The following is an 18,072-nucleotide window of genomic DNA, read 5'->3' on the forward strand; positions in this document are numbered from 1 at the left end:
GTCAGGAGAACTAGAACTAAACACAAACCAGGTCCCGGGTCATGACGAGCTATGTCCAAACTGAGGGTCAGCGTCTGGTGACGGAACATAATGCTTCACATTGGAACATGTGTAGGGTGGTGGAAGTAAATAACTGACCTCACTTCAACAACAGTTGTACGGTTACCAAGTCACTCAAGTGTGGCACTCGCTACACCCAGGAAGCACGTTACTTCTCTTTGGGTCACCCCGGGCCTTTAAGTCTCTCCTGGGGGCCAAACTGTGGGAGTACGATTCCGCCACAAACCAAAACAAAACCTTAAATGTAAGTTATATTTATGAGGGGGAGAAAAGTCAAATGGATGAGATAAAAAGTCATGATTTTGAGATATAATTTCAAAATTCTGAGGTGAAAAGTCATAATTATGGGAGGAAAAAAAAATCGAAATAATTGAATTATGTTTATATAGCGCTTTTCTCTAGAGACTCAAAGCGCTTTTACATAGTGAAACCCAATATGTAAGTTACATTTAAACCAGTGTGGGTGGCACTGGGAGCAGGTGGGTAAAGTGTCTTGCTCAAGGACACAAGGGTAGTGACGAGGATGGCACAAGCAGGGATTGAACCTGGAACCCTCAAGTTGCTCTACCAACCGAGCTATGCCGCCCCCAAATAATGAGAGAAGAAAGTCGAAATTATGGGACAAAAAGTCATAAATATTGGATGAAATGTGAAAATTATAAAACAAAAAGTCATAATTATGTGATTAAAAATAAAAAAAAATCATAATTATTCAATATAAAGTCGAAATTATAAGAGAAGAGAATCGAAATTATGAGACAAAAAGTCCTAATAATTGGATAAAATGTCAAAATTATGGGATAAAAAGTCATAAATATGATATGAAAAAACGAAATTATGAGATGAAAAGTCATAATAATGGGATTCAAAAACTAGAAATTAGAGCGAAGAAGGTTGAATTTTTGAGATAAAAAGTCATAATTATGAGAATGGAAATCAAAATGAGATAAAAAGTCATAATTACTCAGTATAAAGTCAAAATGATGACACAAAAAGTCCTAATTGGATAAAATGAATGTCAAAATGATTTGACAAAAAGTATATATATGTATGAGCTCAAAAGTGATAATTATTGGATTAAATGTCGAAATAATGGGATAAAAAATCATAAATATGAGATTAAAAAAACGAAATTATGAGATTAAAACTCGTAATTGGACACGATGTCGAAATTAGGAGACAAAAGTCATAATTATTGAATAAAATGTCAAAATTATGAGACGAAAAGTCAAAATTATTGGATAAAATGTCAAAATTAGGAGATAAATGTCATAATTATTGAACAAAATGTAAATATGAGATGAAAAAACGAAATTATGGGATCAAAAGTCATAATTGGACACAATGTCGAAATTAGGAGACACAAGTCATTATTGGATAAAATGTCAAAATTATGAAACAAAAAGTCAACATTATTGGATGAAATGTCAAAATTAGGAGATAAAAAGTCTTAATTATTGGACAAAATGTAAATATGAGATATAAAGTTAAATATGAGTTTAAAAAAGGAAATTATGAGCTCAAAAGTCATAAGTATTGGATTAAATGTCGACATAATGGGATAAAAAGTCATAAATATGAGATTAAAAAAATGAAATTATGAGATTAAAACTCATAATTGGACACAATGTCAATATTAGGAGAGAAGGAAATCGAAATTAGGAGACAAAAGTCATAATTATTGGATAAAATGTCAAAATTATGAGACAAAAAGTCAAAATTATTGGATAAAATGTCAAAACTAAGAGATAAATGTCATAATTATTGGACAAAATGTAAATATGAGATGAAAAAACAAAATTATGGGATAAAAAGTCATAATTGGACACAATGTCGAAATTAGGAGAGAAGGAAGTCGAAATTAGGAGACAAAAGCCATAATTATTGGACAAAATGTCAAAATTATGAGATGAAAAGTCATAATTGGGATTGAAAAAATGAAATTATGAGCGAAGAAGGTTGAATTTTTGAAATTAAAAAAATCATAATTATGAGAATGGAAATCGAAACGATGAGATAAAAAGTCATAATTACTCAGTATAAAGTCAAAATGATGAGACAAAAAGTCCTAATTGGATAAAATGAATGTAAAAATGATTTGATAAAAAGTCCTAATTATTTGATTAAATGTCAAAATTATGGGATAAAAAGTCATAATTGGATAAAATGTCGAAATTAGGAGAGAAGGAAGTCGAAATTAGGAGACAAAAGTCATAATTTTTGGATAAAATGTCAAATTTATGGGATAAAAAGTCATAATTGGATAAAATGAATGTCAAAATGATGAGACAAAAAGTCATAACTATTGGATTAAATGTCGAAATTATGGGATAAAAAGTCATATTTGGATAAAATGTCGAAATTAGGAGAGAAGGAAGTCAAAATTAGGCGGAAAAAGTCATAATTATTGGATAAAATGTCAAAATTATGAGACGAAAAGTCAAAATTATTGAATAAAATGTAAAAACTGAGAGATAAATGTCATAATTATTGGACAAAATGTAAATATGAGATAAAAAAACGAAATTATGGGATAAAAAGTCATAATTGGACACAATGTCGAAATTAGGAGAGAAGGAAGTCGAAATTAGTAAATTAATTTATTGAATAAAATGTCAAAATTATGAGATGAAAAGTCATAATTGGGATTGAAAAAATGAAATTATGAGCAAAGAATGTGGAATTTTTTAAATGAAAAAATCATAATTATGAGAATGGAAATCGAAATGTTGAGATAAAAAGTCATAATTACTCAGTATAAAGTCAAAATGATGAGACAAAAAGTCATAATTATTGTATTAAATGTCGAAATCATGGGATAAAAAGTCCTGATTGGATAAAATGTCGAAATTAGGAGAGAAGGAAGTTGAAAATAGGAGACAAAAGTCATAATTATTGGATAAAATGTTGAAATTATGAGATGAAAAGTCAAAATTATTAGATAAAATGTCAAAATTAGGAGATAAATGTCATAATTATTGGATAAAATGTCAAAATTATGAGAGGAAAAGTCATAATTGGGATTGAAAAAATGAAATTATGAGCGAAGAAGGTTGAATTTTTTAAATTAAAAAATCATAATTATGAGAATGGAAATCGAAATGATGAGATAAAAAGTCATAATTACTCAGTATAAAGTCAAAATGATGAGACAAAAAGTCATAATTATTGGATTAAATGTCGAAATTATGGGATAAAAAGTCTTAATTGGATAAAATGTTGAAATTAGGAGAGAAGGAAGTCGAAATTAGGAGACAAAATCCATAATTATTGGATAAAATGTCAAAATTATGAGATGAAAAGTCATAATTGGGATTGAAAAAATGAAATTATGAGCAAAGAAGGTTGAATTTAATTTAAAAATTAAAAAATCATAATTATGAAATGGAAATCGAAATGACACAAAAAGTCCTAATTATTGGATTAAATGTCGAAATTATGGGATAAAAAGTCATAATTGGATAAAATGTCGAAATTAGGAGAGAAATAAGTCGAAATTTGGAGACAAAAGTCAAAATTATTAGATAAAATGTCGAAATTAGGAGATAAACGTCATAATTATTGGATAAAATGTCAAAATTATGAGACAAAAAATCAAAATTATTGGATAAAATGTCAAAATTAAGAGACAAATGTCATAATTATTAGACAAAACGTAAATATGAGATAAAAAAAACGAAATTATGGGATAAAAAGTCATAATTGGACACAATGTCGAAATTAGGAGAGAAGGAAGTCGAAATTAGGAGACAAAAGTCATAATTATTGCATAAAATGTCAAAATTACGAGATGAAAAGTCATAATTGGGATTGAAAAAATAAAATTATGAGCGAAGAAGGTTGAATTTTTTAAATTAAAAAAATCATAATTATGAGAATGGAAATCGAAATGATGAGATAAAAAGTCCTACTTATTGGATTAAATGTCGAAATTATGGGATAAAAAGTAAAAATTGGATGAAATGAATGTCAAAATGATGAGATAAAAAGTCATAAATATTGGATTAAATGTCGAAATCATGGGATAAAAAGTCATAATTGGATAAAATGTCGAAATTAGGAGAGAAGGAAGTTGAAATTAGGAGACAAAAGTCATAATTATTGGATAAAATGTTGAAATTATGAGATGAAAAGTCAAAATTATTAGATAAAATGTCAAAATCAGAAGATAAATTTCATAATTATTGGATAAAATGTCAAAATTATGAGACGAAAAGTCCAAATTATTGGATAAAATTTCAAAATTAGGAGATAAATGTCATAATTATTGGACAAAATGTCAATATGAGATAAAAAAAAACGAAATTATGGGATAAAAAGTCATAATTGGACACAATGTCGAAATTAGGAGAGAAGGAAGTCAAAATTAGAAGACAAAAGCCATAATTATTGGATAAAATGTCAAAATCATGATATGAAAAGTCATAATTGGGATTGAAAAAATGAATTTATGAGCGAAGAAGGTTGAATTTTTGAAATGAAAAAATCATAATTATGAGAATGGAAATCGAAATGATGAGATTAAAAATCCTAATTATTGGATTAGATGTCGAAATTATGGGATAAAAAGTCATAATTTAATAAAATGAATGTCAAACTGATGAGATAAAAAGTCATAAATATTGGATTAAATGTCAAAATCATGGGATAAAAAGTCCTAATTGGATAAAATGTCGAAATTAGGAGAGAAGGAAGTCGAAATTTAGAGACAAAAGTCATAATTATTGGATAAAATTTCAAAATTATGAGACGAAAAGTCAAAATTATTGGATAAAATGTCAAAATTAGGAGATAGGTGTCATAATTATTGGATAAAATGTCAAAATTATGAGACAAAAAATCAAAATTATTGGATAAAATGTCAAAATTAAGAGATAAATGTCATAATTATTGGACAAAACGTAAATATGAGATAAAAAAAACGAAAATTTGGGATCAAAAGTCACAATTGGACACAATGTCGAAATTAGGAGAGAAGGAAGTCAAAATTAGGAGACAAAAGCCAATATTATTGGATAAAATGTCCAAATTATGAGATGAAAAGTCATAATTGGGATTGAAAAAATTAAATTATGAGCGAAGAAGGTTGAATTTTTTAAATTAAAAAAATCATAATTGTGAGAATGGAAATCGAAATGATGAGATAAAAAGTCATAATTGCATGAAATGTCGAAATTAGGAGAAAAGGAAGTTGAAAATAGGAGACAAAAGTCATAATTGTTGGATTAAATGTTGAAATTATGAGATGAAAAGTCATAATAATGGAATGAAAAAATTAAATCATGAGCGAAGAAGGTGGAATATTTGAAATAAAAAATTATATTTATGGGAATGGAAATCTAAATGCTGGGATAAGAAGTCAAAATTACTCAGTATAAAAGTCAAAATGATAAGACAAATAATTGGATAAAATGAATGTCGAAATGTTTTCACAAAAAGTCTTAATTATTGGATAAAATGTTGAAATTATGGGATAAAAAGTCATAAATATGAGATTAAAAAACGAAATTATGAGATAAAAAGTCTTAAGAAACCGACTCCAAAAAAACCCTCCGACTCAAATAAAACAAGTCTCCATTTTTCCAAGAATGCGTTAGCTTGCTATTGACATGTTGCTAATTAGCGCTAGCAATTTCAAATGTGTTAATGAAAACTACAACAAAGAGGCGTGCTCCAAACAGCCGGTGCCTAATAAGTACAATACTTACAGTATTGACACTTTTTAGGGCGCAATTAATACCAAAAATAATAATAATACAGCATAAACTTTACACTAATTCCATGTCTTGGACTGTAATTGCAATTATTGTCATCCTTGCAAATGAGACTCGGAAATGTGATGAAAGAAAAAAACAACAACTGGACGGCAGTTATCATAACTCATTTTTATTAAATTTTGCAATAAAAATAAATAAAATAAAATAAATAAATAAAATGTAATTGTGTTATCAAAAAACATTCATGCTTATCAACACACACATAAAGGGCCAAAAATTGGTATCGGTATGGAATCCCAGGTAGAGGGAATCGCTACCGTATCGGTTCAAATGTCTCAGACACCAATCCCTAGTTATTTATGACTTTTCCAACTTTAAACGCTGCTTCCTGATTAAAATCGCTTTTTATTTTTTTTTTTACAAAATGAAAAAATTTGGCCCGCAGCTTATCGGCACATTTTCATGTTGGCGGGAATACGTTTCGTTTGCGTCGCCAGAGTGGACCACGATTGGTCGACCGCTCTAAGGCCCGCCCCTAAGGTCGAGTGGGGGAGCAAACAAGGCTCAACATCATCAAGGATGGAACCTAAACCCGTGACGGGACCTGCTCCTACCAAATGGATTCAGTGTAGTAGTGGTCTCATTATCCAGTCCCGCCGCCCTTTTTCCAGTGCGCCTTTAGAACTAAACCCAAAACCAGGCAAGTTGGCACGTTTGTTTAAATAGTAAATAAAAACAGAATACAATGATTTGCAAATCCTTTTCAACTTATATTCAATTGGGCTACAGGCAGGCCAGTCTAGTACCCGCACTCTTTTACTACGCAGCCACCCTGTTGTAACACAAGGCTTGGCATTGTCTTGCTGAAATAAGCAGGGGCGTCCTGTAAGGCTTTGAAAAAAAGGATTGGACTCAGATGCAGAGTTGGGACTTTAGACAGGCTTTTATTTGGACAATTTCCTTTTTACCTCCCAAGTCAAGAAAAAACATTATCTATAATCACAAAAATAAACTACTCGGCGAAAAGGTTCCAGAACAAGAAGGAACAACCGAAAATCACTCCGAACGGAGGAAAACACAAAAGTAAAGACGAACTATAAAACAGTATTTAACAAAATATGAAAATATCTACACTACCTAATCTAATAAAGTATTTAACAAAAATAGTCACTCAAAAAGTTGAGGAATGAAGGAAAAACTTTTAACTGAAACTTACCACTGCGGCTGAATAACTAAATAATCAAAATCACACCTGCTGAGGAGGAAGAAAGGAAAACTCAAAATATTCGTAAAGGGTTTTCAGGATCAAGGGACATAAGCACAAGACAAGGCAAGGCATGGACAAAGACAATAAACGAGACAATCTGGCACAGAACAAAGGAAGGAGTGAGCTTATAAAACACATGAAGGTAATAGGGAACAGCTGGAAACAATCACAGAACAGGGATGACACAAAAGGAAGGGCAAGTGACCTGAAACGAGAGGAGAGTTACTTTTCAAATTAAAACCATAAGACAAGAAAAAAAGACATCCCTCACCGTGGTGTCAATGTGAATTATATTTATATAGCGCTTTTCTCAAGTGACTCAAAGCGCTTTACATAGTGACACCCAATATCTAAGTTCCATTTAAACCAGTGTGGGTGGCCCTGGGAGCAGGTGGGTAAAGTGTCTTGCCCAAGGACACAACGGCAGTAACTAGGATGGCACAAGCGGGAATCGAACCCGCAACCCTCAAGTTGCTGGCACGGCCACTCTACCAACCGAGCTATGCCGCCCCAGTGACACGTCCGTGATAACGTTGTTCCAAAACCTGTATGTACCGTTCAGCATTAATGGTACCTTCCCAGATGTGTAAGTTACCCATGTCTTGGGAACTAATGCACCCCCATACCATCACAAATGCCGGCTTTGGAACTTTGCGGATGGTTCTTTTCCTCTTTGACGTCCGCAGTTTCCAAAAAAACAATTTGAAATGTGGACTCGTCAGACCACAGGATACTTTTCCCCACGCTGCATCAGTCCATCTTAGATGAGCCAAGCCGGTGGTGTTTCTGGGTGTTGTTGATAAACGGGTTTGACCTCGCATGGTAGAGTTTTAACTCGCACTTGCAGGTGTAGCGGCGAACTCTAGTGACCGACGGTGGTTTTCTGAAGTGTTCCTCGCCCCATGTGGTGATATCCTTTACACACCGATGTCGCTTTTTGATGCGGTGAAGTGAATTATATTTATATAGCGCTTTTTCTCAAAGTGACTCAAAGCGATTTGCATAGTGACACCCAATATCTAAGTTACTTTTTTTTTTTTAAAGCAGTGTGGGTGGCATTGGGAGCAGGTGGGTAAAGTGTCTTGCCCAAGGACACAACGGCAGTAACTAAGATGGCACAAGCGGGAATCGAACCCGCAACCCTCAAGTTGCTGGCACGGCCACTCTACCAACCGAGCAATGCCGCCCTAGTGACACATCCGTGATAACGTTGCTCCAAAAACTGTATGTACCTTTCAGCATTAATGGTACCTTCCCAGATGTGTAAGTTACCCATGTCTTGGGAACTAATGCACCCCCATACCATCACACATGCCGGCTTTGGAACTTTGCGGATGGTTCTTTTCCTCTTTGACGTCCACAGTTTCCAAAAAAACAATTTGAAACGTGGACTCGTCAGACCACAGGATACTTTCCCCCACGCTGCGTCAGTCCATCTTAGATGAGCCAAGCCGGTGGCGTTTCTGGGTGTTGTTGATAAATGGGTTTGACCTTGCATGGTAGAGTTTTAACTCGCACTTGCAGGTGTAGCGAGGAACTGTAGTGACCGGCGGTGGTTTTCTGAAGTGTTCCTCGGCCCATGTGGTGATGTCCTTTACACACCGATGTCGCTTTTTGATGCGGTGAAGTGAATTATATTTATATAGCGCTTTTTCTCAAAGTGACTCAAAGCGCTTTGCATTGTGAAACCCAATATCTAAGTTACATTTCTTTTTTTTAAACCAGTGTGGGTGGCACTGGGAGCAGGTGGGTAAAGTATTTTGCCCAAGGATACAACGGCAGTGACTACGATGGCAGAAGCGGGGATCGAACCCGCAACCCTCAAGTTGCTGGCACGGCCGCTCTACCAACCGAGGGATGGAAGGTCCGTAATATCAGACAGAAATCCCTAAATTCCTTTCAAATTTCCATTGAGATACGTCGTTCTTAAACTGTTGGACAATTTGCTCGCGCGTTTGTCGACAAAGTGGTGACCCTCGCCTCCGTCCTTTCTTGTGAAAGACCGGGCATTTTTTTGGGGAAGCTGTTTTTATACCCAACCATGGCACCCACCTGTTCCCAATCAGCCTGCACACCTGTGAGATGTTCCAAATAAGTGTTTGAATGAGCATTCCTCGACGTTCTCAAGTCTTTTTTGCCACTTGTGCCAGCTCTTTTGAAACATGTTGCAGGGATCAAATTGCAAATTAGTTAAAATTTGCAAAAAAATAACAAGTTTACCAGTTCGAACGTTAAATATCTTGTCTTTGCAGTTTATTCATTTGAATATAAGTATTTTGTTTTTATTAATATTTACACAAGGTGCCAACTTCACTGGTTTTGGGGTTTTCTATAATGTTTTATTAAATTTGGGAGCGACTAAAGCAGAAAGGAGGTCAGGTTCCAATCCTCACGCAACGACTCCTTGGTTAGGACGCCGCCGTCCACAATCAGCTCGCCGCCGCCTTATTTTTTTATATTATTTTTTTTTTTTAAGTTGAATTCTGCCGTCGTCACGCCGAGTTTGATCCTGCGACGCCTTCTTTTTCAACGCTTTGTGGCCAATATCAGGTTGCAACATTTCTATAAGTTCTTCATGTACAGATCCTTTTTTTTTTTTTGGTTTGTTTCCTCCGGAATATTTTCACGTGTTGGCTTCCTCTTGATAACAGCTTTTTATTCTTAGGATAATAGCGGAAGGGGGGGAGAGACAACAAACTGGCATGTTTTTTTTTTTTGTTTTTTTATTCTTCGCTGACTTTTTCTTTGTCCTTTCTTTTTTTTTTTTTGGATTCCGTGTCATTTTTAAGATCCCGTGCTGTGATATCGTCGATTCACCTCGACTGGTATCGGACTCAGTGAGGAGTTCGGGTCGCATCAGTTCCGAGTCCGCCCACCGACTTCTCTTTCACTATGAGTCTGTGGTGTGTGTGTGTGTGTGTGTGTGTGTGTGTGTGTGTGTGTGTGTGTGTGTGTGTGTGTGTGTGTGTGTGTGTGTGTGTGTGTGTGTGTGTTTTACACTAAGCAGGCATTTATATAAGACAACGGATGAAGTGTGTTTGTGTTTGTGTGTGTGTGTGTGTGTGTGTGTGTGTGTGTGTGTGTGTGTGTGTGTGTGTGTGTGTGTGTGTGTGTGTGTGTGTGTGTGTACTTTTCTGTTCTCTCTTCCCTTCATCCCACTCATAACTTTTGACCCATCTCATGTAACACACACACACACACAATACTGCGTGTGTGTGTGTGTTGTGTGCTTAGTTGTGTGTAGTTTTGTATCATCACTAGAGATTTTTACACTTTTTTTTTGTTTTTTTTTAACTTGCATGACCGTGCTCGTGCTTCTGGTGGTTCCTCTTTTCTGCCGCAGCCACTCCCCGAAGGTCACATGACCGTGCCGCACACACACACACACACCGGGGCGCATCGGTGTGTGTGTGTGTGTGTGTGTGTGTGCACGGGTGTGTGTGCTGCGTGCCGACTTGTGTATAAGTTCAGGGGTTTCTAAGCTACTAGTTGTGTTGTACATAAGACGTGTCACTCAGTACCTCTGTACAATGTGTAAATAAGTAAAGGTTACATTTTTCTACTCCTGCGACTCTTTCCTTGGACTCCTGCTCGCTGGTGGTATCATTGGTCCAACTGTATCAGCTTTGTTGTTCCCACTGTCTTGCCGGTTATTCACACGGTATCGTCTTCAGCAGGTGAATTTTTCTGACTATATCGTCTTGATTCACGTTTATTCGTCCGACTGTATCGTCTTTTTTCACGTTTGTTATTCCGACTGTATCGTCCTCTGTCATGTTCATTATCCCAACTGTATCATCTTCATTACGTTAATAATTCTGACTAAATGGTCCTCTATTGTGTTCATTATTCCAACTGTATCGTCTTCATCTGGTGAATTATTCTGACTATATCGTCTTCCATCACGTTTATTCGTCCGACTGTATCGTCTTTTTTCACGTTTGTTATTCCGACTGTATCGTCCTCTATCACGTTCATTATTCCAACTGTATCATCTCCATTGCGTTAATTATTCTGACTAAATCGTCCTCTATTATGTTCATTATTCCAACTGTATCGTCTTCATCAGGTGAATTATTCTGACTATATCGTCTTCCATCACCTTCATTAGTCCGACTGTGTCATATTTTTTCACGTTTTGTGTTCTGACTGTATCGTCCTCTATCACGTTCATTATTCCAACTGTATCATCTTCATTACGTTAATTATTCTGACTATATCGTTTTCCATCACGTTCATTAGTCCCACTGTATCGTCTTTTTTCACGTTTTGTGTTCTGACTGTATCGTCCTCTATCACGTTCATTATTCCAACTGTATCATCTTCATTACGTTAATTATTCTGACTATATCGTTTTCCATCACGTTTATTCGTCCGACTGTATCGTCTTTTTTCACGTTTGTTATTCCGACTGTATCGTCTTCCATCACGTTCATTAGTCCCACTGTATCGTCTTTTTTCACGTTTTTTGTTCCGACTGTATCGTCTTCTGTCATGGTCATTATTCCCACTGTATCATCCACATCAGGTTAATTATTCTGACTGTATCGTCCTCTATCACGTTAATTATTCCAACTGTATCATCTTCATCAGGTTAATTATTCTGACTGTATCGTCCTCCATCCCGTTCATTATTCCAACTGTATCATCTTCATAAGGTTAATTATTCTGGCTGTATCGTCTTCCATCACGTTTATTCGTCTGACTGTATCATCTTTTTTCACGTTTCTTATTCCGACTGTATCGTCCTCTATCACGTTCATTATTCCAACTGTATCATCTTCATCAGGTGAATTATTCTGACTATATCGTCTTCCATCACGTTTATTCGTCCGACTGTATCGTCTTTTTTCACGTTTGTTATTCAGACTGTATCGTCCTCTATCACGTTCATTATTCCAACTGTATCATCTTCATCAGGTTAATTAATCTGACTATATCGTCTTCCATCACGTTCATTTGTCCCAGTGTATCGTCTTTTTTCACGTTTTGTGTTCCGACTGTATCGTCTTCTGTCATGGTCATTACTCCCACTGTATCATCCACATCAGGTTAATTATTCTGACTGTATCGTCGTCTATCACATTAATTAATCCAACTGTATCAACTTCATCAGGTTAAATATTCATATCGTCTTCCATCACGTTCATTATTCCAACTGTATCATCTTCATCAGGTTAAATAATCTGACTATATCGTTTTACATCACGTTTATTCGTCCCACTGTATCGTCTTTTTTCACGTTTTGTGTTCCGACTGTATCGTCTTCTGTCATGGTCATTATTCCCACTGTATCATCCGCATCAGGTTAATTATTCTGACTGTATCGTCCTCTATTACGTTAATTATTCCAACTGTATCATCTTCCTCAGGTTAATTATTCTGACTATATCGTCTTCCATCACGTTTATTCGTCCGACTGTATCGTCTTTTTTCACGTTTGTTATTCTGACTGTATCGTCCTCTATCACGTTCATTATTCCAACTGTATCATCTTCATCAGGTTAATTATTCTGACTATATCGTCTTCCATCACGTTTATTCGTCCCACTGTATCGTCTTTTTTCACGTTTTGTGTTCTGACTGTATCGTCCTCTATCCCGTTCATTATTCCATCTGTATCATCTTCATTACGTTAATTATTCGGACTATATCGTCTTCCATCACGTTCATTAATCCAACTGTATCATCTTCATCAGGTTAATTAATCTGACTATATCGTCTTCCATCACGTTCATTCGTCCCACTGTATCGTCTTTTTTCACGTTTTGTGTTCCGACTGTATCGTCTTCTGTCATGGTCATTATTCCCACTGTATCATCCACATCAGGTTAATTATTCTGACTGTATCGTCGTCTATCACATTCATTAATCCAACTGTATCAACTTCATCAGGTTAAATATATTGTCTTCCATCACGTTCATTAGTCCCACTGTATCGTCTTTTTTCACGTTTCGTGTTCTGACTGTATCGTCCTCTATCACGTTCATTATTCCAAATGTATCATCTTCATTACGTTAATTATTCGGACTATATCGTCTTCCATCACGTTCATTAATCCAACTGTATCATCTTCATCAGGTTAATTATTCTGACTATATCGTCTTCCATCACGTTTATTCATCCGACTGTATCGTCTTTTTTCACGTTTGTTATTCCGACTGTATCGTCCTCTATCACGTTCATTATTCCAACTGTATCATCTTCATCAGGTTAAATAATCTGACTATATAGTCTTCCATCACGTTCATTAGTCCCACTGTATCGTCTTTTTTCAGGTTTTGTGTTCCGACTGTATCGTCTTCTGTCATGGTCATTATTCCCACTGTATCATCCACATCAGGTTAATTATTCTGACTGTATCGTCCTCTATCACGTTAATTATTCCAACTGTATCATCTTCATCAGGTTAATTATTCTGACTATATCGTCTTCCATCACGTTTATTCGTCCCTCTGTATCGTCTTTTTTCACGTTTTGTGTTCCGACTGTATCGTCTTCTGTCATGGTCATTATTCCCACTGTATCATCCCCATCAGGTTAATTATTCCGACTGTATCATCTTCATCAGGTTAATTTTTCTGACTATCGTCTTCCATCACGTTTATTAGTCCGACTGTATCGTCTTTTTTCACATTTGTTATCCCGACTGTATCGTCCTCTATCACGTTCATTATTCCAACTGTATCATCTTCATCAGTTTAATTAATCTGACTATATCGTCTTCCATCACGTTTATTAGTCCCACAGTATCGTCTTTTTTCACGTTTTGTGTTCCGACTGTATCGTCTTCTGTCATGTTCATTATTCCACCTATCATCTTTTTATTTATATCCATTATTCCCATGTTATGCTCTTCTTAATTTTCATGATTCCGACTGTATCGTCTACATTACGTTTATAAGTTTGACTGTATCGTCTTCATCACGTTCATATTCCGACTGTATCGTCTTCTGTCATGTTCATTATTCCACCTTTTTCGTTTTTTTCCCCACATTCATTAGTTCACCGTATCGTCTCTTGTCATGTTCATTATTACATCTGTCGTCTTTGTTTACGTCCACTATTTGGACTTTATGGTCTTCATCACTTTCAAGATTCCGACTGTGTCTTCTTCCGTCACGTTCAGTAGTCCGACTGTATCGTCTCGTTCACGTTTATTATTCTAACTGTAGCGTCTTCATCACGTTCATTATTCGGACCACGTCATCTTCCTTCACCTGTATCATTCCAACTGTATCGTCTTCCGTAACTTTCCTTATACCGACTGTCTTTTTTCACAATCATTATTCCCCCTGTGTCATCTTTATTCCTATTATTTGTATTATTACTATCTGTGAGGCTTTTGTCCGTCCTTTTTTTGATGATGCGACTGTAGCTTGCTGGTCTCTGGGAACAACCCCTTGGATCCAGGAAAGGAAACATCCAGGTGACGACAACGAGAGACGTCATGGGAACTGAAGTACACTCAGAGACGTACTGGGAACCGTACATTGGAACACACTTTAAATGACACCGTGCTGGGAACTAACCTTGCAAAATGCTGCCAAACACTGGAAAACTACACTAGGACATATGTTGTCAACCATGTTAGGAACCTTAGGAACCAATTTAAAAGAATGTTGGGAACCATGGGAACGGAACCAGGATAATTTTGGGAACCAAACTAAAAGAATGTTGGGAATTATGAGGACTGAACTAGGATAGTGTCGGGAACCATGTTGGGAACCTTAGGAACAAAACTAAAAGAATGTTGGGAACCTTAGGAACACAACTAAAAGAATGTCGGGAAGCATGGGAACTGACCTAGGAGAATGTCAGGAACCATGTTGGGAACATTAGGAACAAAATTAAAAGAAGGTTGGGAATCATGGGGACTGAACTAGGATAGTGTCGGGAACCATGTTGGGAACCTTAGGAACCAAATTAAAATGATGTTGGGAACCATAGGAATGGGAACTGAACTAGGATAATGTTGGGAACATTAGGAACAAAATTAAAAGAATGTTGGGAACATTAGGAACAAAATTAAAAGAATGTTGGGAACCATGGGGGCTGAAGTAGGATAATGTCGGGAACCATGTTGGGAAAATCGGGAACAAAACTAAAAGAATGTTGGGAACAATGCGAACTGAACTAGGATAATGTAAGGAACCATGTTGGGAACCTTAAGAAGAAAACTAAAAGAATGTTGGGAACCTTAGGAACAAAATTAAAAGAATGTTGAGAACCATAGGAATGGGAACTGAACTAGGATAATGTTGGGAACATTATGAACATAATTAAAAGAATGTTGGGAACATTAGGAACAAAATTAAAAGGATGTTGGGAACCATGGAGGCTGAAGTAGGATATTGTCGGGAACCATGTTAGGAACATTATAAACAAAATTAAAAGAATGTTGGGAACCATTGGGACTGAACTAGGATAGTGTAAGTAACCATGTTGGGAACCTTAGGAACAAAACTAAAATAATGTTGGGATCCTTAGGAACACAACTAAAAGAATGTTGTGAAGCATGGGAACTGACCTAGGAGAATTTCAGGAACCATGTTGGGAACATTAGGAACAAAATTAAAAGAAGGTTGGGAACCATGGGGACTGAACTAGGATAGTGTCGGGAACCATGTTGGGAACCTCAGGAACAAAATTAAAAGAATGTGGGGAACCATAGGAATGGGAACTGAACTAGGATAATATTGGGAACATTATGAACAAAATTAAAAGAATGTTGGGAACATTAGGAACAAAATTAAAAGAATGTTGGGAACCATGGGGACGGAACTAGGATAGTGTAAGGAACCATGTTGGGAACCTTAGGAACCAAACTAAAAGAATGTTGGGAATTATGAGGACTGAACTAGGATAGTGTCGGGAACCATAATGGGAACCTTAGGAACAAAACTAAAAGAATGTTGGGAACCTTAGCAACACAACTAAAAGAATGTCGGGAAGCGTGGGAACTGACCTAGGAGAATGTCAGGAACCATGTTGGGAACATTAGGAACAAAATTAAAAGAAGGTTGGGAATCATGGGGACTGAACTAGGATAGTGTTGGGAACCATGTTGGGAACCTTAGGAACCAAATTAAAATGATGTTGGGAACCATAGGAATGGGAACTGAACTAGGATAATGTTGGGAACATTAAGAACAAAATTAAAAGAATGTTTGGAACATTAGGAACAAAATTAAAAGATTGTTGGGAACCATGGGGGCTGAAGTAGGATAATGTCGGGAACCATGTTGGGAACAATAGGAACAAAATTAAAAGAATGTTGGGAACTGAACTAGGATAATATTGGGAAAATTATGAACAAATTAAAAGAATGTTGGGAACATTAGGAACAAAATTAAAAGAATGTTGGGAACCATGGGGGCTGAACTAGGATAGTGTGAGGAACCATGTTGGGAAGCTTAGGAACAAAACTAAAAGAATGTTGGGAACAATGGGGACTGAACTTGGATAGTGTCGGGAACCATAATGGGAACCTTAGGAACAAAATTAAAATAATGTTGGGAACCTTAGCAACACAACTAAAAGAATGTCGGGAAGCATGGGAAATGACCTAGGATAATGTCAGGAACCATGTTGGGAACATTAGGAACAAAGATAAAAGAAGGTTCGGAACCATGGGGACTGAACCAGGATAGTGTCGGGAACCATGTTGGGAACCTTGGGAACAAAATTAAAAGTATGTTGGGAACCATAGGAATGGGAACCGAACTAGGATAATGTTGGGAACATTAAGAACAAAATTAAAAGAATGTTTGGAACATTAGGAACAAAATTAAAAGTATGTTGGGAACCATGGGGGCTGAAGTAGGATAATGTCGGGAACCATGTTGGGAACAATAGGAACAAAATTAAAAGAATGTTGGGAACTGAACTAAGATAATGTTGGGAAAATTATGAACAAAATTAAAAGAATGTTGGGAACATTAGGAACAAAATTAAAAGAATGTTGGGAACCATGGGGGTTGAAGTAGGATAATGTCGGGAACCATGTTTGGGACATTAGGAACAAAATTAAAAGAATGTTGGGAACCATGGGGGCTGAACTAGGATAGTGTGAGAAACCATGTTGGGAAGCTTAGGAACAAAACTAAAAGAATGTTGGGAACAATGGGGACTGAACTAGGATAGTGTCGGGAACCATAATGGGAACCTTAGGAACAAAATTAAAATAATGTTGGGAACCTTAGCAACACAACTAAAAGAATGTTGGGAAGCATGGGAACTGACCTAGGATAATGTCAGGGACCATGTTGGGAACATTAGGAACAAAATTAAAAGAAGGTTAGGAACCATGGGGACTGAACTAGGATAGTGTCAGGAACCATGTTGGGAACATTAGGAACAAAATTAAAAGAAGGTTAGGAACCATGGGGACTGAACTAGGATAGTGTCGGGAACCATGTTGGGAACCTTAGGAACAAAATTAAAAGTATGTTGGGAACCATAGGAATGGGAACTGAACTAGAATAATGTTGGGAACATTATGAACAAAATTAAAAGAATGTTGGGAACATTAGGAACAAAATTAAAAGAATGTTGGGAACCATGGGGGCTGAAGTAGGATAATGTCGGGAACCATGTTGGGAACATTAGGAACAAAATTAAAAGAATGTTGGGAACCATGAGAACTGAACTAGGATAGTGTAAGGAACCTGGTTGGGAACCTTAAGAAGAAAACTAAAAGAATGTTGGGAACCTTAGGAACAAAATTAAAAGACTGTTGGGAACCATAGGAATGGGAACTGAACAAAGATATAGTTGGGAACATTAGGAACAAAATTAAAAGTACATTGGGAACCATGGGGGCTGAAGTAGGTTTATGTCGGGAACCATGTTGGGAACATTAGGAACAAAATTAAAAGAATGTTGGTAACCATGGGGACTGAACTAGGATAGTGTAAGGAACCATGTTGGGAACCTTAGGAACAAAACTAAAATAATGTTGGGAACCATGAGAACTGAACTAGGATAGTGTAAGGAACCATGTTGGGAACCTTAAGAAGAAAACT

General features: G+C 36.1%; 1 protein-coding gene across 1 annotated transcript in view; it reads left to right on the forward strand.

Annotated features, from left to right (window-relative positions):
* LOC133561112 (glutamate receptor ionotropic, NMDA 2A-like) overlaps positions 1-9,510 on the forward strand; it is a 128,375-nt gene extending 118,865 nt beyond the window's left edge. Inside the window, exon 16 of the mRNA XM_061914389.1 lies at positions 1-9,510. This exon is cut by the window's left edge and continues 2,730 nt beyond it. The gene's annotated coding sequence lies outside the window, so the exon portion shown is untranslated.
* The last annotated feature ends 8,562 nt before the right edge of the window (positions 9,511-18,072 follow it).

Source organism: Nerophis ophidion, linkage group LG01 (genome assembly GCF_033978795.1).
Source record: "Nerophis ophidion isolate RoL-2023_Sa linkage group LG01, RoL_Noph_v1.0, whole genome shotgun sequence".
In the NCBI taxonomy this organism is placed as follows: domain Eukaryota; kingdom Metazoa; phylum Chordata; class Actinopteri; order Syngnathiformes; family Syngnathidae; genus Nerophis; species Nerophis ophidion.